General features: G+C 46.7%; 1 pseudogene; it reads right to left on the reverse strand.

The window, feature by feature from the left end:
* Positions 1-7005: 7005 nt before the first annotated feature.
* Positions 7006-7580, reverse strand: LOC121437816 (annotated as a pseudogene).
* Positions 7581-17005: the final 9425 nt, after the last annotated feature.

Consider the following 17005-nt stretch of genomic DNA (forward strand, 5'->3'; position numbering starts at 1 on the left):
TACAGAATGGGAAAGAATCTGCTAACTATTTAGTCCATGGTGAGTTAGTGCTTAGGATAGGGATAGTGGGATGCTCAGGGGGTAGATGTACTCGCTGAGCAAGGCTTAGGCTCCGAGTGCGACCTCTTCGACAGTGGAAGGAAAGAACTGATCTCCAAAGGTGTCCTCTGGTCTCCACATATGCGCCATGACACTTATGCACCTGCTTTCACACACACACACACACACACACACACACACACACACACAATAAATAATCAAGTAAATAAAACAACTTTTAAAATCAAGCATATAGCCAGGTGTGGGCCTTTAATCTCAGCATTTAGGAGACAAAAACAGGAGGGTCCCTGAGTTTGGGGTCAGCCTACTCTAAAGAGTGAGTTCTAGGACAGCCAGAGCCACACAGAGAAACCCTGTCTCAGAAAACAAAAAGCAAATTAACAAGCTAAGATAGAAGCAAAGCACATACAAAGAACTCAGAAAAGTTAAACAACCAAACAGCAAATCACCCAGTCAATGAAAGGGCAAATAAATCAGACAGTTCTCCAAAGAAGTACAAATGGCCAATAAGTACATTAAAATACTTTCAACATTTGTAGCCATCTGGAAAATACAAAACAAAACTAATATAGAAGGTGTCTGTAGCTCAGTTTACTATTTGCCCAGCATGTGCCAGCCCTGGGTTCAACCCCCGACACTGCAAAAAACAACAACAACAAAAATATCCATTTTCCATTCCTGAATCCTACATTACTATGTCATCCTACTCCAGTCCAAGTGGCTGTCATCAAACAGAGAACAGGGATTGGAGAGACAGCTGTGGTTAAGAGCAGTGGCTGAGAACTAAGTTTTGCAAAGAACTAGGCTCAGGTCCCATCACCCACAGAGTGGCTCACACCCACCTGTAACTCCAGTTCTAGGAGATGCAATGCATTCTTTTGACCACTGCGGGCATCGGGCACACAGGTGGTACACGATATACACGCAAGCAAAACACTCATGCACATAAGATAAATCTAAAAGATCTTTTTTTAAAATATTTATTTATTTACTTATTTATTAAAGTATACAATATTCTGTCTGTGTGTATGCCTGCAGGCCAGAAGAGGGCACTAGACCCAATTACAGATGGTTGTGAGCCACCATTTGGTTGCTGGGAATTGAACTCAGGACCTTTGGAAGAGCAGGCAATGCTCTTAACCTCTGAACCATCTCTCCAGCCCCTAAAAGATCTTTTTTAAAAAAGAAAATTAATAAATGTCAGCAAGGATGTGAGGTGTGGGGGGCGGGGTGAGGAGTCCCATCGTTGCTGGTGAGAAGTTACTTAGTCCAATCACAACAGCCGTCAGCATGGAGGTGCCTCAAACTATGAAAAGCAGGGCTTCCATATGTTCATCCATACCTCTTCTGTGTACATACCACTAAAGAATAAAAGATTGTGTCCTGCAGAGATACCTACACACCCATGTTTATCACACATTATCCTAGATAACCAACTGATGGATTAGCTTAGGTATCTAACAACAGACTAATGACCAAACAAAATGTCTATTATACGCTATGGAGTTTAACTCAAACACAAACAAGAAGGAAATCTTGACATTTTAAAAATAAAATCCACGGCTGGGCGATGGTGGCGCACGCCTTTAATCCCAGCACTCGGGAGGCAGAGGCAGGCGGATCTCTGTGAGTTCGAGACCAGCCTGGTCTACAAGAGCTAGTTCCAGGACAGGCTCCAAAACCACAGAGAAACCCTGTCTCAAAAAAAAAAAAAAAAAAACAATAAATAAATAAATATAAAATCCACGAAACTGAAGATTGTATTAACTGAATAAACCAGGCTTTTCCTAAATATTGTTGGTCATCACAAAAGTTGTTAAGTGTACCAGTTAGTTTATGTCAACTTGACTCAAAGTTGAGTCCCCTGGGAGGAGGGACCCTCAGCTGAGATGTCTCCATCAGACTGTCTTTATGAGTATGACTGTGGAACATTTTATAAATGAATGATTGATGTGGAAGGGCCCAGCTCACTGTGAGTGATGCCACCCCTGGGCAAATGGTCCTGGGTTGTGTAAAAAACAAACAAACAAAACAAAACAAGACACCATGCTGAGCAAACTATGGAGAGCTAACCAGCATCCAGCATTACTCCATGGTTCCTCTGCTCCTGTTTGAGTTCCTGCCCTGACTTCTCTCAGTGATGGACTGTGACCTGGAAGTGTAAACCAAGAACACTTTTTCCCATCTTCGTTTGCTTTTGGTCAGAGTTTAACCCAGCAATAGGCATCGCGGAAAAAAGAGAGAGGAATATCACATATTTCTCTCTCTCTCGTGTGTATATATGTGTGATGTGTGGGCTCCTTTCTGTTTGAATATGTAGAGAGAGGCCAAAGTCCAATGTTCAGGGTCTTCCTCAATTTCTATCTACCTTATTTTTGGTTTTAAGCCTTTTATTTTATGTGTATGAGTGTTTTGCCTGCATGTATATGTGTGCCTGGTGCCAGAGAAGGTCAGAAGAAGGCACTGGATTTGCTAGAACTGGAGTTACAGATGTTTGTGGATACTGTGGATGCTGGGAGCTGAACCTGGTCCTCTGCAAGAGCAGCCAGTGATCTTAACTGCTGGGCCATTTCTCCAGCTTCCATCATAGTTTTGGAGACAGAGTCTCTGGATGAACCTGAAACTCATCTGTTCTAGTCAGCAAGAGGATTTACCGTGGATGTTGGAGAGATGGCTCAGAGGTTAAGAGTTCTTATACTCTTGTAGAAGGTCTGAGTTCAGTTCCCAGTAGCCATGATGTCTGACTCACAACTACCTGTAACTCCTCTAGAGGATCTGACACTCCTGTGGGACCCTGGGGCACTTTTATATACAATCACATACACATAAACATGTAATTTAAAATAAAATAAATCTTAAAATAAATAAACAACAAACTTTAAAAACGAAAATTTACCTTGAGTGGATTTGAATTCTGTTAAATGTTTTTTTTCTGCACTTTTTTTGGAGGTATGTGTGTGGGGGTCTTAGTATGTTTTTGAGGCTGGTATGGAACTCCTGGGCTTAAATGCTCCTCCTGCTTTAGTTTCCCAAGTAGCTGAGATTGCAGGCATGCACAGCCGCATAGAGCTTCTGTATCTGCCAATACAATCCTGTTTTATTTTTGTTTCTAGCCTGTTTATGTATGCATTGCTTTTTTTTAAAAAAAAAAATATCTATGTGCACTGGTGTGAAGGTGTCAGATCCCCTGGAACGAGAGTTACAGACAGTTGTGAGCTGCCATGTGGATGCTGAGAATTGAACCCAACTCCTCTGGAAGAGCAGCCAATGTTCTTGACCACTGAGCCATCTCTCTAGCCCCCTAACCTTTGTTTCTTAGTTGTTTTTCTTTTTCTTTTCTTTTTTGCTTGTTTTTACGATACAGGTTTCTCTGTGTAGCCCTGGCTGTCCTGGAACTGCTCTGTAGAACAAGCTGACTTCCAACTCACAGAGCTCTGTCTGCCTCTACCTTTGGAGTGCTGGGAATAAAGGCTGAGTCACCACCACCCGGATGTTTTGTTTGTTTGTTTTGCTTTGTTTTCTGAGATAGGGTTTCTCTATGTAGCCCTGGCTGTCCTGGAACTCATTTTGTAGACCAGGCTGGCCTCAAACTCAAAGAGATGCACCTGCCTCTGCCTCCCAAGTACAGGGATTGAAGGTGTGCGCCACTAGCACCCAGCTGTGTGTTGATCTTTTAAAAATAATTTTTTCACTAGTTTAAGAGATAGCAGGTTTCCTTATGGCTTTTTCATACATCCTTATTGTTGTTGACCCCCTTATTTATCACCCCCACATCTCTGTTCCCTTCCTTACTGGAACATTTCCACCCTCCACATCCCCCTTCCACCCTCCACACCCCCCTTCTACCCTCCACACCCCCTTCCATCCTCCACACCCCCCTTCTACCCTCCACACCCCCTTCCACCCTCCACACCCCCCTTCTACCCTCCACACCCCCATTCTACCCTCCACACCCCCTTCCACACTCCACACCCCCTTCCACCCTCCACACCCCCTTCCACCCTCCACACCCCCTTCCACACTCCACACCCCCCTTCTACCCTCCACACCCCCTTCCACCCTCCACACCCCCTTCCACCTTCATATCACCCGTGTTCTACTGGATCCCACACACCTCAGATTCCCTGTCATGGTCCCATTCTACCTTCTTGTCCCCTATACATAGTCCCTTCCACAGATTCTCATAAGAACCAGATGCTGGTATCTACATGAGGGAGAACATTCAGGGTTTGTCTTTTGAGCCTGGTTACTCAATGTAACATTTTCCAAGTTCCATCCATTTCTCTGCAAATTTGCATGCTTTTCTTTATGGCTAAATAAAATTCTATTTTATATATATATATATATATATATATATATATATATATATATGGTTTCTATTGCTGTAATAAAACACCATAACTAAAAAAGCAACTAAGGGGAAAGGGACTTTATTTTACAACTCTTTTTTTTGTTTGTTTTTTTGTTTTGTTTTTTTTTTGTTGTTGTTGTTGTTTTTCAAGACAGGGTTTCTCTGTAGCTTTGGAGCCTGTCCTAGGACTAGCTCTTGTAGACCAGGCGGACCTCGAACTCACAGAGATCCACCTACCTCTGCCTCCTGAGTGCTGGGATTAAAGGTGTGAGCCACCACTGCCCGGCTATTTTACAACTCTTAAGTCACACTTTGTCACCAGTGAAAGTCAGAGCAAGAATCTGGAGGTTGGAGCTGAAGTGGAAGCCATGCAAGAGTGCTGCTTACTGCAGGCTCAGTCTGTTTTTTCATACAACTCAGGGCAACCTGGCCAGCTGTGGCACTGCCATAAGGGGCTTGGGTCCTCCCATATTAATCACCATTAATCAAGAAAATGCCCTACAGACTTGCCTACGGGCCAATCTGGAGCCATTTTGGAGCCTGTCCTGGAAGTTGCTCTGTAGAACAGGCTGGCCTCGAACTCACAGAGATCTGTTTGTTTCTGCCTCCCGAGTGCTGGGATTAAAGGTGTATGCCACCACCACTCGACTGGAGACATCTTCTCTTCTCTTCTTTTCTCTTCTCTTCTCTTCTCTTCTCTTCTCTTCTCTTCTCCTCTCCTCTCCTCTCCTCTCCTCTCCTCTCTCTCTTCTCTTCCTTCCTTCTTTCCTTTCTTTCTTTCCTTTTCTTTTCTTTTCTTTTTTTTTTGTTTGTTTTTCCAGACAGAGTTTCTCTGTAACTTTTGGTTCCTGTCCTGGAACTAGCTCTTGTAGTCCAGGCTGGCCTCGAACTCATCTTTTTCGGTTTTTTTTTTTTTTTTTTGGTTTTTCGAGACAGGGTTTCTCTGTGGCTTTGGAGCCTGTCCTGGCACTAGCTCTTGTAGACCAGGCTGGTCTCGAACTCACAGAGATCCGCCTGCCTCTGCCTCCCGAGTGCTGGGATTAAAGGCGTGCGCCACCACTGCCCGGCTCTTTTTCGTTTTTTTAAGACAGTGTTTCTCTGTGTAGCTTTGGAGCCTGTCCTGGAACTTACTCTGTAGACCAGGCTGGCCAGGAACTCACAGAGATCCGCCTGCTTTGCCTCCCGAGTGCTGAGGTTAAAAGCATGTTGCCACCACCACCCGGCTATTTTTTTGCTTTTTGAGAAAGGATCTCATTGTATAGCCCTAGGTGGCCTGGAGCTTGCTTTGATAACCAGGTGTGGGCTATCACGCCTATAGTCTAAATAGCAGTATATTTTATGTAACACCACATTTTATGTTTGTCTCACCAAGCATCAGTATCTAAATGCCCCAAAGAACATAAGTTATTTATTCTTCCAATTGCCTATGCCAGTGCCTGGCACCTAGTAGGAACTGTGGCATGGATATCTACACTGATAGATTTCTGTGTGTGTGCGTGTGTGTTCCTTCCAAAGTGCTTGGCTGGTGAAGACTGGGCATGGTGTCTCATGCTTGTAATCCCAGCTCATGGGAGGTGAACAGTGTTGTAATAAGAGCGGCGGGCTACATTCCTGGCACCCGGCTGCCTGCACGGCTAGCTTTATACCCTAAATAATTACATGGAAACTGTATTCTTTTAAACACTGCCTGGCCCATTAGTTCCAGCCTCTTATTGGCTAGCTCTTATGTATTGATCTAACCCATTTCTAATAATCTGTGTAACACCACAAGGTGGCTTACCAGGAAAGATCTTGACCTGCATCTGTCTGGAGTGGGAAAATCATGGCCACTGCCTTACTCAGCTTCTTTCTCCCAGCATTCTGTTCTGTTTACTCCGCCTACCTAATTTTCTGTCCTATTAAAGGGCCAAGGCAGTTTCTTTACTTAACCAATGAAATCAACACAAAGCAGAAGACTCTCCCACATCATTTCCCCTTTTTCTGTTTAAACAAAAAAGAAAGGCCCGCCGCTCTTATTACAGAACAGAAGGATCATTGCAAGTTCCAGTCCTGCCTGGGCTACAGAGTGTTTCATAAAACACACAAAACAAATTAGGCCTGGTAGCACAGACCTGTAACCCCACATTTGGGAAGCTGCAGCAGGAGGATTGCTGTGCATTAGGGTCCAGCTCGGGCTACAGAGTAAGAGCTAGTTCCCCCAAGAAACAAACAATAAAACAGAGTTGGGGATTCAGTGGTAGTGGTTCGGCCCCAGTACCAGAAACAAAATAAAACAAAACTCTCACTTCATTAAGAGCTCTGTGTTAACACAGCACTCTGGGGTATCGTGCAGTGTGTAATTACATAATAAATGCTGATAGCCACCCTGACCCCTCTAGCAGTACCTGAGCGTCTAAGGTGTTGGTCACTCATGCCAGGAACTAGCTTGTTTTTTGTTTGTTTGTTTGTTTTATGTTTGCTTTGTTTTTTATCAAGACAGGGTTTCTCTGTGTAAAAGTCTTGGCTGTCCTGGAACTTGCTTTGTAGACTCGGCTGGCCTCACAGACCCACCTGCTGGGATTAAAGGCATGCGCCACCACTACACCTACCTAGTTTCAATTCTTTTTTACGGTCCTAAATTGTTTATTGGGTATGAATTTTACAAACATTACGTGTATTAGCAGTAACGGTGGAGCTAGAGTATTGCGCCTTCTCCAGGCTGCGCGGCAAGAGCCACCAATAATGTGGTGGAACTTGTGGCCCTTGCTCTTGCGGCCAGCAGAAGTCAGCCCACGCATCTCTCTGTGCTTGTGGACTGGTTTGCTGATCCACTGGGTGTCAGGATTTCTTCTGATAGATTTATGGAATGGATCAATGAGGATAACCTCAAAAAATTTGTATGGCTTCGGGCAAACTTTAGCTGGTTAACACCATGATGGACAGGGTTGTCGTAGGTTGTACCCTTAGGAACTGGGCGTTTGCAGTCACCATGTCGGACACGAATCCTGAATATGACATAACCTTGCATCCCAGCCTCTGCGCATGGTCAGGCCGGGTGGGGCAGGGAGCCCTGCGCAGCGCAGACAGCTAGTGGTTATACCAGCAGCCAGCCGCGGACCCTCAGGAGAAAGCGCATCCCGTCTGACTGCTTCTTCCACCATAGCTCCTGGATGAATTTGTATGCGCCCATCTTGGCTCACCTGATGGCTGCCGCCAGAGGGGGGGGAAAGCCTGGTTTCAATTCTTAAACATGTTTCTTTAAGACACAAAGTCAGCCAAGACTCCTAGTGTAGGCAGGCCTATATTCCCAGTTACTTGGAAGGTTAAGGCAGGAGGATCACAATTTCAAGGCCCAACTTAGTGAGAGTCTTGTCTCAAATTTAAAAATATATAAAAATGGCCAGGGATGTAGCTCACTAGCCTAGCGTTGACACTCACCAGATGAGTGTGAGACCCTAGGTTTAATCCCCATCACCGCAAAAAACAAACAACAAAAATACAGCAATCCTGTGAGGTGGTTCTATCATTATTGCCCCTTTTATCCTCCAATTCATTCATTCATTCACTCACTCATTCATTCTAGGATCCTAGTGGGAGGCTGGTTCCCAAGAAGGCTGTTGTGCACAGGGATACTGAAGGGCACGACCTTGCCTGCGGTAGGCTCTCCTGTTGCGCCCCTTCCTGGCCACAGACCGCCTCGCTCTGGGTGGCTGAGGTTCAAGCACGGCCACACCTCATCCCAGAGAGGTTGTGCGCGTCCGAAACACGAGGGGGCGCAAGCAACTCAGCTTTTGGGAGAAGCACGGTGAGGCTGCCAGCCGGGAGGAGCCCGCCTGGCGTTTGAGCCCAGGAGTGGCTTCAGAACCAACGTTCTCCAATCCAGACGAGCAAGTTCATCCTCCCTGCCCTGGAACTCCGATGGACAAGGGCACATCACCTACGGAGTAGCTGCTGTGTGTTAGGCGGAAAATCCCCACGGGAAAAAGCGCAAGCTACCCCTACTCGTGGCCAGGTTGTCACTTAAGACGGTTCCACAGAGAACGACAAGGCTGTTGCTCTTAATGTCTCTTGTGGTCCAAATTCCTTTTGCACTCTCTTGCTGTATACAGAGTAGTTAGATCCCTCTCCCTTCTGTCTGTAAATTAATTTGCCTTTTCTTAAATCCCTAAGCCAGTGGTCCTCAGCCTTCCCAATGCTTGACCCTTTAATATCAGTTCTTCGTATTGTGGTGACCCCCAACCATAAAATTATTTTTGTTGCTATTTCCTAACTGCAATTTTGCTACTGTTAGGGATCATAATGTAAATTTTTTGGAGAGCGAGGTTTTTGCGAGCGGTTGCCACCCACACACAGGTCGAGAACTGCCGCTTTAAGTCCTCTGACCCCCCGTCCCCCGCTCTCCTCTGGGACAGCCCCCACCTATCTGAGGTACCCATGGCGTCTTGCCCTGCATTACTTTGAGATGTCACTTCTGTGGGACTCATCCCCCCCACTAAAATGTAAATTGCAGCTCTTAGCCCTAATAACCATATGCTGATTAAAGAGAGACAGACACAAAGTGAGGTGTGTGTGTGTGTTTCTAGCTCCAGCTCAGGGCTACACAAGAGCCAGTAACAACAAGCACCTGGGTTTCATCTGTATTTACTTTAGACAGTATCTTGCCACGTAGCCCAGGCTGACCTTCAATTTAGGATTACAGACGTGTGCCAGCACACCAACAAATCCCTACTGGGTATGCAAATGAGGATTCACTGATGTATCATTTCTGCTTTGTTCTGTGTCCTTTCCGTCTAGAGCCAGCTGCAATTACCAACTCCCAGAAAGCAAGGAGGAGGAATGTGGACTGGCGTGGGTGCTGGGGGAACGTGAGGAGGCCAGGGGCAGGGAGCAGAGTTTTCCCATGGTGAGAATAAGGCCCACATAGAGAAGGAGGGAGGGAGAGATGCCAAGATCTGAGTTATAGCAGAAGGAAGCCGAGTTCTGAATGGGAGCCTTGTGTGTGGCCCTGTGGTGCTGACTCACTAGGCTGAGGAGAGCAAAAACATGCTAGGGATGAAGAAGGGGCCTGTGTGTGCCCCGCCACCACCTCCAAACCGCCCTGCCACCCCAGAGCGCTTTTGGTCAGGAGCTTCCTGAGGACACCATCTGCCCTGAGGTGCACACAGGAAGGCTGTGATTGAGCTGGACAGGCAGGGAAGAGGGAGTGGGAAGATGCAACACCACAGAGAGAAGAGAAGGGAGCTTCGAAAATGCAAAAGGCTGCCTGAGGGAGGGAGCACTTCAGGCTTGAGTTCAGGTGAAGAAAGGGGCCCAGGAGACGGCTCTCTTTAGGCATTTGGTGTCCCTTCTCCACAGGCAGGTGTAACCAGCCAGAGACTGAGCAGGGAGGGGACAGAGACTTACAGTTTCTGTGGCTTCCTGGCTCTACCTGAAGAGCAAGCCTGCCTTGTGAGTAAATACTTCCCAGGGCTGAGGCCAGACAGAAAGGCCCAGCTGGGAGCCAAAGTCCTACCATGCTCCTCAGTCCTACCATGCTCCTCATTGACAGCGCTGCTCCAGGCTGTCAAACCTGTTCAGAGACAGCGAGCAGCTAGGACAGGATTCTTGTGGCAATCAGGGTGGTGGGCAGCCTGGGGCTGAGGCAGCCCAGGTAAGCAAGATCAAAGCCAAGCATTGTGGAGAAGTAGGTGAGAGGGAGTAGCTAGGGCCAGGCTGGGAGCCGCTGGCCCCAGGTCAGCCCAAAGCTGAGGCCAGGGGTGGATAGGGGAGGGAACACAGATTGTGTGGGCTCTGCTGTGGACTGGCTGTGTGAACCTGGCTGGTAACTTAATCTTTCTAGGGCTTATTCTCATTTTTAATACAAGAGACCCACAGCAGAGGTTTCTAAGCTTCTCTCTCACCCTTGATTCCATGTGAGTAGACAAATTGCCCTTGCCTTTCTCTTCATTAGAACCCAGTTTTGTTTTTTTCTGTGTCCTGTTCTCAGCTGAAGAGCTTAAAAGAAACATAACCAGTGGACTCGGAATATAACTGGTGACCCACAGTGTCCTAACTCCCCATATGCATTGCTGGGTTTGCTCAGTTTTTTTTTTTTGATGGGGATTTAATATCTTAAAGCCAAGTATGTTCTATCTTTGAGCTTTGACCCTTCGACCTATTTGGAAATGGTGGTGTGGCCTATGGAAGCCTTACAAAGCAAATGGATCTGGGCTTGAATGCCAGTCACAGGGCTATGCTCAGGGCTGGAACCACCGCTTGATATGTGCTGTGTTGGGCTTGGGCACGTGTTGGTCCGAGCATCTCCCAAGCCCAACACAACAGACATCAAGCACCGGTTAGCTGTATTTCTCAACCCTCACCCTCCGCACCCCCCCCCCCCCCCCCCAAGGCCTTGACTTGCAGCTGTGACTTTTCATCTCAAGCCTGGCTCTACTGTAGGACCTCTGGGCAATTAATTTGTTTCTTAGTCACTGTATCTGTTAGGTAGGGAGATCACTTTCATTAGCTACATAGATGAAAGGAAATAGCATAGTTGCCGACCTGACAAACCTCAAAACTGTGTCCCCCTCAGTTACAGGAAGAGTTTAATCAGGAAGCTCAATCAAGGAAGATTGAAGGCTGGCGGGAGGCTAATCACACCCTGGAAGTGGGAATGGAAGTGCTGCAGGATAGATAGAGGGAGACACTAAGTTGCTAAGTACCAGAAAAGCCACAGTCAACCCTCTAGGGTTTTCAACAGTCTATTTGAATGTGTACTAAGGAAGGAATCTAGCGCCTCATAAACGCTAGGCAAAGCATTGACCACTGAGCTATACTCCCAGCCCTCACGTGGTTTTAAAGCTAGGATGACCCTTCAGAGTTTTCCCTATTTGGGACAAAGAGACAAATAGTATAAGCTTGAGGCAGCATGGCCGTGATCCCATCACTTGGGAGGCTGAAGCAGGGAGACTGGTAGTTTGACTATAAAATATGCATGTCCACACAGTATGTGTGTGTATGCACGTGAGCTCGCACAGTATGCATGTCCACACAGTATGTGTGTGTATGCACGTGAGCTCGCACGTGTGCGTGCACACACACACACAGACACAGGGTCTTTGGAATGACTTGAGCATAAGTCATTGACCTTGGCCATTTGTTTTGTCTTCCCACCCTAGTAAATACAGCTCCTGTGAGGGGCACTAGCTAAGCTAAGATTTCCTGGATCTGGGGAAGGAGGAGCCAGGCAGGATATTCTACTTACATATCACATCGAGTTAGTAGAGTTGCAAGCCTAGTCTTCCAGACTACGTGAGTGGCTCCCCAGGATAACAGCTATCTTAAACTTACAGGGGACTGCAGAGATGGCTCAGCCATTAAGAATGCTTGCCACTCTCTCAGGGGACGCCAGGGCAGCACTCACATCGGGTGGCTTACCATTACCAATATCTCCAGCTCCAGGGGATCCAACAGCCTCTGTGGACACCTCCACAGCTACGACATACACATCAAAGAAAAATTAAAATCTTTTAAAATTTTGCTGGATGGTGGTGGCATACACCTTTAGTTCCAGCACTCGGGAGACAGAAATAGTCAGATCTATGAGTTCGAGGTCAGCCTGGTCTTCAGAGTGAGTTCCAAGATAGCCAGGGCTACACAGAGAAATCCTGCCTCAAAAAACAAAGCCAAACAACAACAACAACAAAAAACTGAACAAAAATTCAGTAGCTTCCCAGGGTCAGCCATTTCGCAGAGATGTGGAGGGGCCGTGGTCCCTCCTCCAGCCTCCTCCAGTAGAGTGGCACTGAAATGCAGACTTCATTTTTTCATTCTCCCAGCCACTTGCAAGGTCCCAGAGGTTTCTTTGATTCTTTACAAAGCCCATTCCCCACTGCTCTTTCTTAGAGATTTAGAGAGTAAGGAGGGGATGGGCAAAGAGAACACTTCTGGGCGATGCACTTGGCGAAACACAGCCTCTCACCCTGTCTTCTGTACAAACCCTACAAGCCACAGGACAGTGCAGTGGATTTGAGTTCCTTAAACCAGTCCCAACCCTTGCAGAAATGACACACAGGGGCCTGTTGTTCCTCCTCAAGCCAGACTGGGCTCTTGGGGCTTTGTGCCACCATCTGCTTCATCCTTGGATCAAGGCAGTGAAACCTAAATCAAACACTGGGAGACAGGCAGAACCCCAGGCAACTGTGTTGAAGACAGGAGACTTTACTGACCTCCTCTGCCCTCTGAAAAACCACAAAGCTTTTGCTACAGGGACTGCACTAGAGGGGAACATTCCTACAGTACTGTCAGTGACTATATGCCTTTTATCTTTTGTTTGAAAGGCAGATGATCACCCTTAAGTTTAAATTGGCCTAGAACTCAAGATCCTCTTAGAATCAAGTAAATTCTGTGTGTGTTTCTTTCAGCTAAATTGAGAGTACCCTGAGGGCGGGAAACAGGTTTAAACTTGTGCCTTTAATAGCTACCTTGGTTTCTGGTTCTCCTTGGCTCCTTCAGAAACCTGTTGTTTGAGGGGAATTAATTAAGGTCTTTGTTTTTGTTTCCTTTATCTGGAAGTCTCCAGGCTCTGGTTAGGTCTGATAAGACACTAGAGTGGAGCCCAACAGGGTTTTCTAACCTTGTTCACTCTGAGTCACCCAGTTAGGGCCTCATCCTAGCCGACAGAATCGGCAGGGAGGTACCTGGGAACGTGTCCGTTTCTTACCTGACGACAGCGATGTTGGTTTTGTTGAGACAGAATCCACACTGGCTTTGAATATGTGGCAATCCTCCTGGCCCCAGCTAGGCTAACAGGCCACTACAGCCTTGTTTGGAAACACAGGTATTTTATGAGCGAAGCATTTTGATAACTATTACAAGTGGCTGTTTTGGACTAGGCTCCTAAGCCAGGTCCCAAGAGACCAGATTAGAAACCCGAGGCGCTCCCAGAGCTGCTCGCCATCGGGTTAACCTTACCTGACCCCAGAGAAGCCTGTTGGTTTGAACCTAGCAAAGCAGTCTTTAGGCAGATTTGATTTTCTTTTGCCTTAGTCTGCCTTACGAGGAAAGTAACTTTGAAATGACCCAACTACTTCTTGTCCCCTTCAGCTTTGTAACCTCAACAAAGTCTTTGCTCAGTTCACTCCATTCTACAACCACAAAGAGGGCCAATGAAGATCTGGAAGCTGTAATTTTGACTTTGAAGTTTTGGGGGGGCATGGTGCTGGGAACTGGAACTAAGAGTTTATGAATCATAAGCATACTGCTTTCCACTGAGCTACATTTCCAGCCTTTTTTTTTTTTTAATGTTTTAGTTTATGGGCATGTTATTTAGCCTGCATGTGTGGGGGTGTTGGATCCCTCAGAACTGAAGTTACAGGAAGATCCGGGCCTCTGACTGTAGGAGCTGCACACATTCATAACCATTTTTTTTTCCAGACAAGGTCTCAAAAATCCCAGGCTAGCCTCAAACTCTTTAACTAGCTGAGGTGACCTAGACATCTGGCTCCTTCTACGTTCACCTTTAAGTGCCAGGATGGCAGGTATATTCCACCATGCACAGATAAAGAACACTTTCATGAACAGTGTTTCCGCTGCACTGTAGGGAGGAAGATCATAGACGAAACTGTTGGCTCTGGATTGTACTTAATAGTTCTATAGTCTATGGAGAACAGGGCGCCATCGTCCTGGTGGTGAGCCATGAGACTTTAACACACCTTCAAAGATATAAGAGTCTGAGGTCAGCACAGTCCTTACAGAAAGCACTAGGTTAGCTAAGTCTGCGCTTGTGAGACCCTGTTTCCAGCTTGTAGCATTTTTTTTTGGTTTTTCGTTTTGTTTCTGGAGGCAGGGTTTCTCTATGTAACTGTTCTGGCTGTCCTGGAACTCACTCTGTAGACCAGGTTAACCTCAAACTCAAAGATTCACCTGCCTCTATCTCCTGAGTGCTGGGATTAAAGGCGGGCGTCACCACTGCCCAGTGCCTATAGAGATTTTGAAGATTCTTTTTGTGTATGAATGTTTTGCCTGCAGGTACATAAGTGCACCATATGCATGCAGCGCCTGCACAGGCCAGGAGAGGGCACTGGATCCTTTGGAAATGGTTTGTTAAGCACACTATGGTTGCTGGGAATTGAACCTGAGTTCTCTGTAAGAACACCCAGTGCTCTTAACCACAAGTCATTTCTCCAGGCACAAGCTCATGGGGGGAGTTTTAATCTCATCCCCCTTCTTCCTGCACGTCTACACTTGGTCATCACACTTAGCATATCTATGGTTTCCAGTAACGGGTTTGAGAGCCTGGTTGTCACTCAACCAAGAGTCTTTGTACAACAGCCCTCTTGTTCTCCACCACCCCGCCAGCTCACTGGAGATAACAGTCCCACAGGAGGATCTGCAGAGCTAGGCATGCATGTCAAAGCATTATCATGGGGCTTGGTACCCAAACAGGCACTCTCGGCATTGCTGACATTCTGGCGGGACTTTCAGACGCTAAGATGTCTTCTTACACAACAGGCAAATACGTTTCAAAAGAACAAGGGAGGAATGTGAAACATTACTTGGCCAAAATGCAGTCCTTAGACTCCCCAGACATCATTTCAGTAGGCTGCCCAGGGCATACGCAAGCACAGTAAATTTGAGGAGCTCATCCCGGGCTGTATCTACTTTAGTAATGACTTATCTGTTGACAGGTGAACAGATAGATGGAAAGACTCAAATTTTCTCAACTAGTTTAAATATTAAAATGTAAAAATGACTCCTATGGAATATGGCTCACTGCCTCTTTCCTGTTTTGAAAATGTATCTCATCTCACCCCAAAGCTGTGGATGCTACCCAGAGCCTAACATGTGCCAGGTAGGCAAGCATGCTACCACAGAGCCACCCCTAGCCCCGAAACCCCTATTCTGAAGCCAGCAACTCAAGAGGCTGGAAGTTGTGTTTCAAGGACTACCTACCTACCCATCAGAAATTGCCCCCACCGTCTGTCTGTCTGTCTGTCTCTCTCTCATACACACACTGACAAGGCAGCAGTCATGGGAAACTGGATATAGCTAGCGTTTGTTGAATGGATCACTAATGAGCTTACTTAAGATACGTAAACATCCACACTGTTTGAACATCTTTTGTACATCAAAGGGGACTCAAGTGCTTTCGTCTTGCTACAGCTTATAACTGCAAACACTGAGAAGCACAAAGCACGGACTAGTAAACTTCCAGGGAAGCATTAGTCATTTGTGAAATGAGAGGGCAGGACGGGATCAGGCATTGAAGCTGGAACACATGAGTCACTGGTGGCTTCTGGTCTGGTTCCACGGAAACCATCAACTGAAATTTGCATATGGACACAGCCATCTTTCTGGGAATACAATGCATGGCTTTTCTAAGATTCTCAAAAGGCCCAGAGCCCTAAAAGGGTTGGAAAGTTGCTAGTAACTAACTGGTCTGGCGAGAGATGTGCCCATGGTACATATACAATATGTACAATAGTGGCAAGAATCGACAGCAGCCACTACTGCTTTCTGATTGGATTTAAGACTCAGCTGGGTGGCGGTGGCATATGCCTTTAAATCCCAGCACTCGGAAGCATAGGCGGGTGATCTCTGTGAGTTAGAGGCCAGCTTGGTCTGCAGAACGAGTTCCAGGCCTGGCTCCATAGCTGTCCCACAGGAGGAAATGTAAGCAAAGTACTGTAAATCTGGCCAAGAACCCATAGGTTCTAGGAGTGAACTTCCTGTTGCTTTGCTAAGAGAGAGTATGGACCTGCTTTCAGACACGCATCTTTATACACACAGATTAGCACAATCCTTATCAGAGAAGCTCCTTAGTGACGGCCCAGTGGTTATCACAGAAATTCACAGCTGGTCAAAGTACACGGAATAAATCCAACTGGAGTGTGTTCACCCACAAACGGCTCATCTGTATCACACCGTCTCCCAGGGCCCAGGGGATATCACGGAAGAGGAGGAAACATTCTAAGAGCCAGAAGTTAGGGATGAGGACCTGGCTTCTGCGCCTGCCATGCCCTCATGAACACACAGTAGCCGCGGTTGCCTCTGTGCAGGGATAAAAGGCGTGTGCTCCCACACACTGAGACAATGGGGATGTTCTATCGGGAACCCACTAAGGCCAGCTGGCCCGGGTCTGAAAAAGCAGGGGATAAAACTGGACTCGCTGAACATAGCGGACAATGAGTACTACTGAGAACTCAAGAACAATGGCACTGGATTTTTGATCCTACTGCACGTACTGGCTTTGTGGGAGCCTAGGCAGTTTGGATGCTCACCTTACTAGACCTGGATGGAGGAGGGTGGTCCTTGGACTTCCCACAGGGCAGGGAACCCTGATTGCTCTTGGGGCTGACGAGGGAGGGGGACTTGATTTGGGGAGGGGGAGGGAAATGGGAGGTGGTGGCGGGGAGGAGGCAGAAATCTTTAATAAATAAATTAAAAAAAAAAGGTGTGTGCTGGTACGGCTGTCAATTTCTTGTGAATTCTAACCTGGATGCACCCATTGAATCATCTGGTTGTTTAAACACATGATCAAGTGTTCCTTACAGTACCCACTCCCCTTCCTAACAAAAGAGGCCCAGACTGTACAACACTTTTCGTTTTGTAGACAAGACTTTTCTCCCCAGACAG

The sequence above is a fragment of the Microtus oregoni genome, unplaced genomic scaffold, assembly GCF_018167655.1.
Source record: "Microtus oregoni isolate MIOR12 unplaced genomic scaffold, Mior012 000054F_ref0000373, whole genome shotgun sequence".
In the NCBI taxonomy this organism is placed as follows: domain Eukaryota; kingdom Metazoa; phylum Chordata; class Mammalia; order Rodentia; family Cricetidae; genus Microtus; species Microtus oregoni.